Source organism: Saimiri boliviensis, chromosome X, assembly GCF_048565385.1.
Source record: "Saimiri boliviensis isolate mSaiBol1 chromosome X, mSaiBol1.pri, whole genome shotgun sequence".
Lineage (NCBI taxonomy): Eukaryota > Metazoa > Chordata > Mammalia > Primates > Cebidae > Saimiri > Saimiri boliviensis.
Genome location: NC_133470.1, coordinates 9,635,431 through 9,643,623, shown reverse-complemented (window position 1 = coordinate 9,643,623; position 8,193 = coordinate 9,635,431). Strand labels below are relative to the sequence as shown.

At 39.4% G+C, this 8,193-nt stretch overlaps 1 pseudogene; it reads left to right on the top strand.

The window, feature by feature from the left end:
* Window positions 1-3,524: 3,524 nt before the first annotated feature.
* LOC101049321 (large ribosomal subunit protein bL35m pseudogene) lies at window positions 3,525-4,119 on the top strand (annotated as a pseudogene).
* Window positions 4,120-8,193: the final 4,074 nt, after the last annotated feature.

Sequence of the window (8,193 nt, the reverse complement as noted above, 5' to 3'; positions counted from 1 at the left end):
CTGGCCAGGGCAATCAGGCAAGAGAAAGAAATAAAGGGTATTCAAACAGGAAGAGGGGAAGTCAAATTGGCTCTGTTTGTGGATGACATGATTGTATATTTAGAAGACCCCATCGTCTCAGCCCCAAATCTCCTTAAGCTGATAAACAACTTCAGCAAAGCCTCGGGATACAAAATTAATGTGCAAAAATCACAAGCATTCCTATACACCAATAACAGACAAGCAGGGAGCCAAATCATGACTGAACTCCCATTCTCAATTACTACAAAGAGAATAAAATACCTAGGCCTACAACTAACAAAGGATGTGAAGGACCTCTTCAAGGAGAACTACAAACCACTGCTCAAGGAAATAAGAGGACACAAGCAGATGGAGAAACATTCCATGATCATGGTTAGGAAAAACCAATATTGTGAAAATGGCCATACTGCCCAAAGTAGTTTATGGATTCAATGCTATCTCCATCAAGCTCCCATTGACTTTCTTCACAGAATGAGAAGAGAACTACTTTAAATTTCATATGGAACCAAAAAGCCCGTATAGCCAAGACAGTCCTCAGCAAAAAGAACAAAGCTGGATGCATCACACTACCTGACTTCAAACTGTGCTACAAGGCTACGGTAACCAAACAGCATGGTACTGGTACCAAAACAGAGATATAGACCAATGGGACAGAACAGAGGCCTCAGAATAACACCACACATCTACAACCTGTGATCTTTGACAAACCTGACAAAAACAAACAATGGGAAAAGGATTCCCTATTTAATAAATGATGCTGGGGAAAGTAGCTAGCCATATGCAGAAAACTGAAACTGGACCCCTTCCTTACACCTTATAAAAAATTAACTCAAGATGAATTAAAGACTTAAATGTAAGACCTAAAGCCATAAAAACCCTAGAGGAAAACCTAGGTAATACCATTCAGGACATAGGCATGGGCAAAGACTTCATGACTAAGACACCAAAAGCAATGGCAATGAAAGCCAAAATTGACAAATGGGATCTAATTAAACTAAAGAGCTTCTGCACAGCAAAAAAAAAAAAAAGACAGGAAAACTATCATTAGAGTGAATAGCCTATGGAATGGGAGCAAATTTTTGCAATCTATCCATCTGACAAAGGGCTAATATCCAGAATTCAGAAGGAACTTAAACAAATTTACAACAAAAAAATAAACAGCTCCATGAACAAGTGGGCAAACGATATGAACAGATACTTCTCAAAAGAAGACATTTATGTGGCCAACAAACATATTTTAAAAATCTCATCATTGCTGGAAGGAAGAAAGGGAAGGAGAGAGGGAAGGAAAGAAGAAAAGAAAGGAGGAAAGATGGAAGGAAAGAAAAGCAGATTGAACGGAGCTCTCGGTTGGGGAAATATAAAGCAAAGTCCTTTTTTATTTTCTATTTTATTTTAATACATATTAGTGTGGTATAGAATTCATATCTAGAGCTGAGTAGAAAGATGTGGGTGTGTGGGGGGGAGAGAGAGTCACAGGACTCAATAGAGTGTGGTCACAGTGATGATTTATTGCAGTGAAAAGACAAACCAAAAGCAGCAAAGGGCAATGGTGCATGAGGTGATGCCCGGAAGAAACCAGGCCCAACCTTCCGAGCATTCCTTCCCACTTCAGTCACATGTGATTCCTTCAGCAACAAATTGAGAAAACACATGCCAATTGCTGTCTACCAGGGAGGCTTGTTAGAGACTCAGTGCCCAGGGTAGGGTGTTTGCTGGGGGCTCATCACATAGGCAAACTCTGCCCAGCACGTACCAAAATTTCAGCCTCCCAATAGAAAAGCAGGTGTGCAGCAGAAGCCATATTGTTTGTACAAACAGTGGAAGAGCTGTGAGCCACTATTCTCAGTTCTAGGAATGGTGGGAACCGTCCTGAAATCCAAGTTCCCAGACACGAGCCAAGGGCCAACCTTACAAGCAGGCCTTTCTAAGGAGAGCAGTCTCAGGCCTGCCATGTTTTTTTGTTTTTTGTTTTTGAGATGAAGTTCTGCTCTTGTTGCCCAGTCTGGAGTGCAATTGTGTGATCTTGGCTCATTGCAACCTCTGCCTCCTGGGTTCAAGTGATTCTCCTGCCTCAGCTTCCTGAGTAGCTGTGATTACAGGCGCCTGCCACCATGCCTGGCTAATTTTTTTTTGTATTTTTAGTAGAGGCAGGATTTCCCCATGTTGTCCAGACTGGTCTCGAACTCCTGACCTCAGGTGATCCACCTGACTCGGCCTCTCAAAGTGTCGAGGAATGAGCCATAGCACCCGGCCACCATGTTAACTCTTTTCTGTGTAGATAAATGTAGCTGTACATACATCCATGCATGTACATACATACATACACATATACATAGGTAGATACAGAGTAAAAGCTTTTTTGCTCTTCTTATAGACCATCCACCCAGTCCCACCCCCATCCTCCAAGAAACCATTGTTATTAGTTCCTTGCTTATCTTTCCAGTTTCTTTAGACATACCAGCAAATAGAAACATTCTTCAGGTCCTGCCTTTGTCATACTTTGTTAGCATATACTCTCTTCTTCTCTTGTTTGTTTGTATGTTTGTTTTTGTTTTTTCATTTGCAGTTCCTTCTATACCTTTATCTCAGGAGCATCTGCATTTTTTTTTTCTCATAGATAGAATACATCCCATTTTCTGGATGTTCCACAATTTACTTAACCATTTCTCTATTACGGACATTTGGACTGTTTCTGATCTTTGGTATTGCAAGCACTGGTGCAATAAATAGCCTTGGGCCTCCGAAAGACCTTCTTCTGAAGAGTTTGCTGTGGCTCCAGTGAACTACCCCAGTCTGAGTGATGATACAAAAGATGCTCCATTATTGGTGTAGTCCCCCATCTGTAAGTTAGCTCAAGAGAGATCACTGGATGGAGAGGATGGAATTCTTCTCTTTCTCTTGTGAGAATTGGCTTCTCACTGGCTGGGGCACCTCATACTTTGTTTTCTAGGTCTTGTATTTCTTCTTTCCTTTTAGGTGGAAATGAGGTGCAGTGGGAACAGCCCTTGGTGGGTAGGTAAAGTTTAGTATAGGATTGCCAAATTTAGCAAATCGAGACATGCTTCTACTAAAAAAATATTTATTATCTGAAATTCAGGTTTAATTGGGTGTCCTGTATTTTATCTGACCACCCTAGTTTAGTGCCATATTTAATTTATTTATTTTTAGCAACAGGGTCTATGTTTTCCACGCTGGCCTTGATCTCCTGGTCTCAAGCATTTCTCCCATCTCAGCCTCCCAAATTTTCGAGATTATAGGCATGAGCCACCATGCCCAGCAGTACCATATTTTAATCTAGAGCATTAAACATTGAAGAATTCCTGGGGTGAATGCTCTGAAATGAAAAGGAAGGTTAGACTTGATCAGTACCCGGAGTGGTGATTGAACAAAGGTATGGTCAGGGACAGAAAACCTAGGTTGAGTCCTAGCTCTGCCATTTGACTCAGACATAGACATCAAAGTGGTTGAATAGAAACTTGGCATCATAGCAGGATGGCAGGATGGCTGCCTCTGCCTTTGCGGGTGTGGTGAGACCAGCTTCAGAAATCTATGGCCCCTGAATATTTTGGCATCTCCAGCCCACCAAAACTGTGCCAAGAATGCCTTATTTCTGCATTGTTCGCCGGACATTTTAGTCATATTCAGACACCACTCGTGTCCTTCACTCGCAGGCTTATGACATCTGTCAGAAACCTGACATGTGGGCATGCTCCAGCAATCCCCAACAGAGTGGCTCCCTTGCTTCCAAGTTTCCTGAAGCTGCCAGTCAGAATTGTAATATACATCAGTACCCAAAAAGGCAAGAGAAAGACTGTGAAAGCTGTCATCTATAGGTTTCTTCTACTTCATTCTGGCCCTAGGGTGAGGAGAAAGGCTGACTATAAGAAAAAATTATGGAAAAAGACACCTTCAAGAAAAAAGAAATTGAGGGAATTTGCATTCTGCAATAAAACCCAGAGTAAACTCTTAGATAAAATGATGATGTCCTTCTGGAAGAGGTGGAACTGGCATGCTGATGATCTTTTTCAGAAGTATCATTGTGCTACAAACCGGAAAGTCTATATCAGAAGTTTCACTTGTTTCTCAGTTATTTGAATATGTACCTTTGTGCACATGATGTCTTTGCAAAAATGGATAACACTTGATGTAAGTTGTACATCCAATTGTATGTAGACATCCAATGCCAACATTAAACTTATAAAAGTTTTGAAACTTAAAAAAATTAACTTGCCATTATATGTATTCTCCCAAAGCTGGAAAAACACCTCTTTACTGATAGGAACCCAGTCAAACCCCTTAAACAAGTTGCCCGAGTCGACTGAGTGCTGTGTTGCCAGCATGCAGAAGTATAAAGTCTGGGTTTCTTTATGCAAGCTACTCGGTTTGGAAAAGCATTTGAGAGGTAAACATGAATCCCACTGCTTTATAGTTCATGCTAGTTTTTTCCACTCTCATGCTGTAAGTCAGGGTCTGCTTGATGAAAAGGAGGGAGGGCTTCGATGGCAAGCATCATGGTATTTGTATAAAAAGTCTAAAAGTTTTAATCCCTTCAGTTAAATACAACTATGGACATTTTTCAACTAATATTTTTATTAGAAATTTGCAGATACCTTGAGCCTACTCTTTGTAATGACATGGAAAAAGAACACAGCCTACATATCCCTTTGTATATAAGATATTTTTAGCATTGTAAAGCCCCAGTGTCATAATTAACCTTGTCTTTTGTTTCTCATTCCCCTTTTAAAGTATGAGGCACTTCACTGCTTAGTTCTTCTGTAAGTTTCATTTTACTGTGAAATGAAAGTGTTCTCAAGATATTCTTGACAGCACATGCAAACGTAACAAAAATCTTCCTTTATGTTGAAGGCTGGTCCTAAGTACATGCTAGGTATCAGCAGATGAGTCCAAAGGGTCACATGCCTTGCAAAAAGGTCATTGATGCAAATAATTGAGTAGTCGACTTGTTGAAAAAGAGGAAAGGCTATTTATGCATGCATTGGTCTTTGAGTGGTTCTGCCTGCCATCTTGGAAACTCAGAAGCAGTTTTCCTGAGGTGGTTATTGCTGACAATCTAGCTCACCATCTTGTCTCCAGAGACCCATAAGTAGATTCATGAGCGGTGAGGTATAGTGAAGAACATTTGTTTGGGATTCAAGAGGGCTAGCTAATGAAAATGTTAACTCACACCTGCATATGCTTCATATTGTTACGGAGCTCGAGGCACCATCATTCATAATGCCTAAAAATAAAACACCTACCTGCAAGGCAGCTGTTGTTGAAACCTAATTTGCCCACAGGAAAGCTGATGCTCAATGATTTCAAGTATCTAGTAATAAAACTGGGTTACTATTCATATCTTGACTCTACTGCCCAAGTTCTTGTAAGTCACCAAAACAGCCAGGACCTCAGCAATCTGACTAGATAAGAACAAAAAATCCTTCTTGAGTTTATGATCCTAAGAGTTTCTTTTTCATATTTAAAGCAGGTATTCATATTAGATGCTGTCACGTTTTGCTTATCTCTTGCTGTGTAACAAACCATCCCAAAATGTATCTGCTTAAAACAGCAACTATTTTATTTGCTCATGATTCTGTGGCTTGGCTGGGGCTCTGCTGGGCAGTTCTTTGGTTGGTCTCAGTTGGGGTCTCCTATGAGGTTGCAACTGGATGGCTTTATTCACGTGTCCAGTGCCCCAGTGGGGAAGATTGAGAGGCTGTGATCTTTTTCTCTTTTGTTCCCCATGTGGCTAGCTTGGGTGTCTTTTCACGGTGGTTTGATCCTGAGAGTAAGCGTTTCAAGAGAGATAAGCTCCAGTGTGCCAGCACTATTCAAGCCTTTGCTTAAATCATTCTTGCTAATATCGTATTTATTGGCTGAGCCCGAAGTTAATGTGGAAGGACACTCCACAGGAGTGTGAGTGAATACCAGGAGTCATGTTTCATCGAGAACCAACAAAGTAACAATCCACCACTTGTAGTATATACAGCAGAAATGTAAGGAAATTCAGATTTAAGCTGAGATCTGTTGTTTCAGATTTTTTGAAAGAATATTGGATTTAAAATGTATTACTTTAGAATACCATGCAGCCTCCAAAAGTCACATATTAGAATATTATATATGACATGGAGAAAGATAATATCCTAAGAGTAAACCAAAAAAGGTTTTAAAACAAATATTTGTATGTATACTCCACTTTTAGCCATTGTCATAGATTATTTTCATTACTTGTCTTTGTATTTATCAAAATTTTGTCAGTGCATTTCTCTGCACATGTACCCCAGAACTTAAAGTATAATAAGAAATAAAAATTTTAAAAGTGTCAGTGCATATATTCTATTTTATACTCAGTAATAAATTGTTTTTGTAATTGAAGAAAAAATCTAAAAATAGTATTGCAATAATAGATGATAGGTTAACAAGGTTTGAGCACGTTTATATAATATTATTTTATTGTTATATTGCTTTATAGACTCTGGAAAGTAAAATATTTGCAGTGAGTAAAATAAAGTTCTTACAGAAATGCAAATAAAACAATACCCCAGTACTGTTAAATTATCAGATTGGAAAAAGGAAAAAGATGATCAATTCACAGTGTTTGCCAGGATTTAGGGACTTTGGGTGAGAGTGCAAATTGATACCCCCTTTCTGGCAAGCAATTGAAATAGATCAGGATTTAAAATGGGCATTGCTCTGTAGGAATTCTAACTAAAGAGAAAAACATTTTAAATTCTCTAAACCGTAGCTACTGACTTGTACTGATTAGTGGAATTAGCGGTGGTGCTTTGTTCCTTTATATACTTTCCGCCATTATTTATACTTTCTACATGTAGTTTCCCAAAGCTGAAGTTGAGAGGAGGCAGCAGAACTTGAAACCTTCATGGTCCATAACCTTAAACTGGAGCTTCTCAATCTTGGCTGCACGTTGGAATGGGATCATTACAAAGTCCCTGATTACTATATTGCCACCAGTGGTTCTGATTTAACTACTCTTGTGTGTTGCCTAGGTATTTGGAATTTTCAAGACTGCCCATGTGATTCCAATTGATAACCAACTTTGAGACAAACAGACATAGTCAAAACTCTTGACTGAACTGACCTGAAATTCTGACTGGTTAACCTGCATTCTCCTTACTTTCTGTTAAAAAAAAAGTTGGCCGATTTCTTATTTAGTGTCTTAAGTTGATAAGCTGTGAGTACATATGTCTTATTGCTTTCAACAGTTTTTTCCTAGAGACAGTTGTATTTGTTTCTAAACCTTTTATTCTCTGTCCGTTTGGGTTTTTGTTGTTGTTGTTGTTTTGTTTTTTGTTTTTTGTTTTCTTGAGATAGGGTCTCACTCTGTCACCCAGGCTGGAGTGCAGTGGTGTGATCACGGTTCATTGCAGCCGTGATCTTCCAGGCTCAAGCAATCCTCCCACCTCAGCCTCCTGAGTAGCTGGGACCACAGGCATACACGACCACACCCAGCTAATTTTTAAACTTTTTGTAGAGACAGGGTCTTGTCATGTTGCCTAGGCAGGTCTTGAACCCTTGGACTCAAACGATCCTCCTTCCTCTGACTCTCAAAGTGCTGGAATTACAGGTGTGAGTCACTCCACTTGGCCCTAAAACATTGCTTTTTAAAGGCAAGTCTCATATTACTGAGATCATTGGAAATTACTTAGATATTGAGTGTTTGTTGATTCCCTTATCAAAAGTGACTTAAGTACTTTAATTTTAATGTTTTTTGATAACTGCACTTTTGCCAACGGAATATGAATAATATAGGAACATTACCTTACACTTTGTGCTCTTAGAAGACCAACATTGTCTTTGTCTTTCCATAAAACCAAAGCATTAGTAACAACTGAAATATCCCAAGCAACTGCAACAGTGCCTGGCAATTATATTTGTTGGTTAAGTGAGTACAGATATCAGAAACTTTTGTTTTAGGTACATTCAAACCTTGAGGTAAGTCAGAAGCTGGTTTTCTCTGCCAATGTTCACCAAGTTGCCATAACTTTTCAGCTGATTTACAAGATTTACCATGAAAGAGAATTCAATTCGAGTATAACTTACCAGAGCCAGAGCTATTTTTATGAGAGAAGGAAGTGATCTTTCCTTACACAACAGACAGGGACCATTACATTAGCACCCAGCATGGACTTAATCAGGGTGGTTTTAAACTTC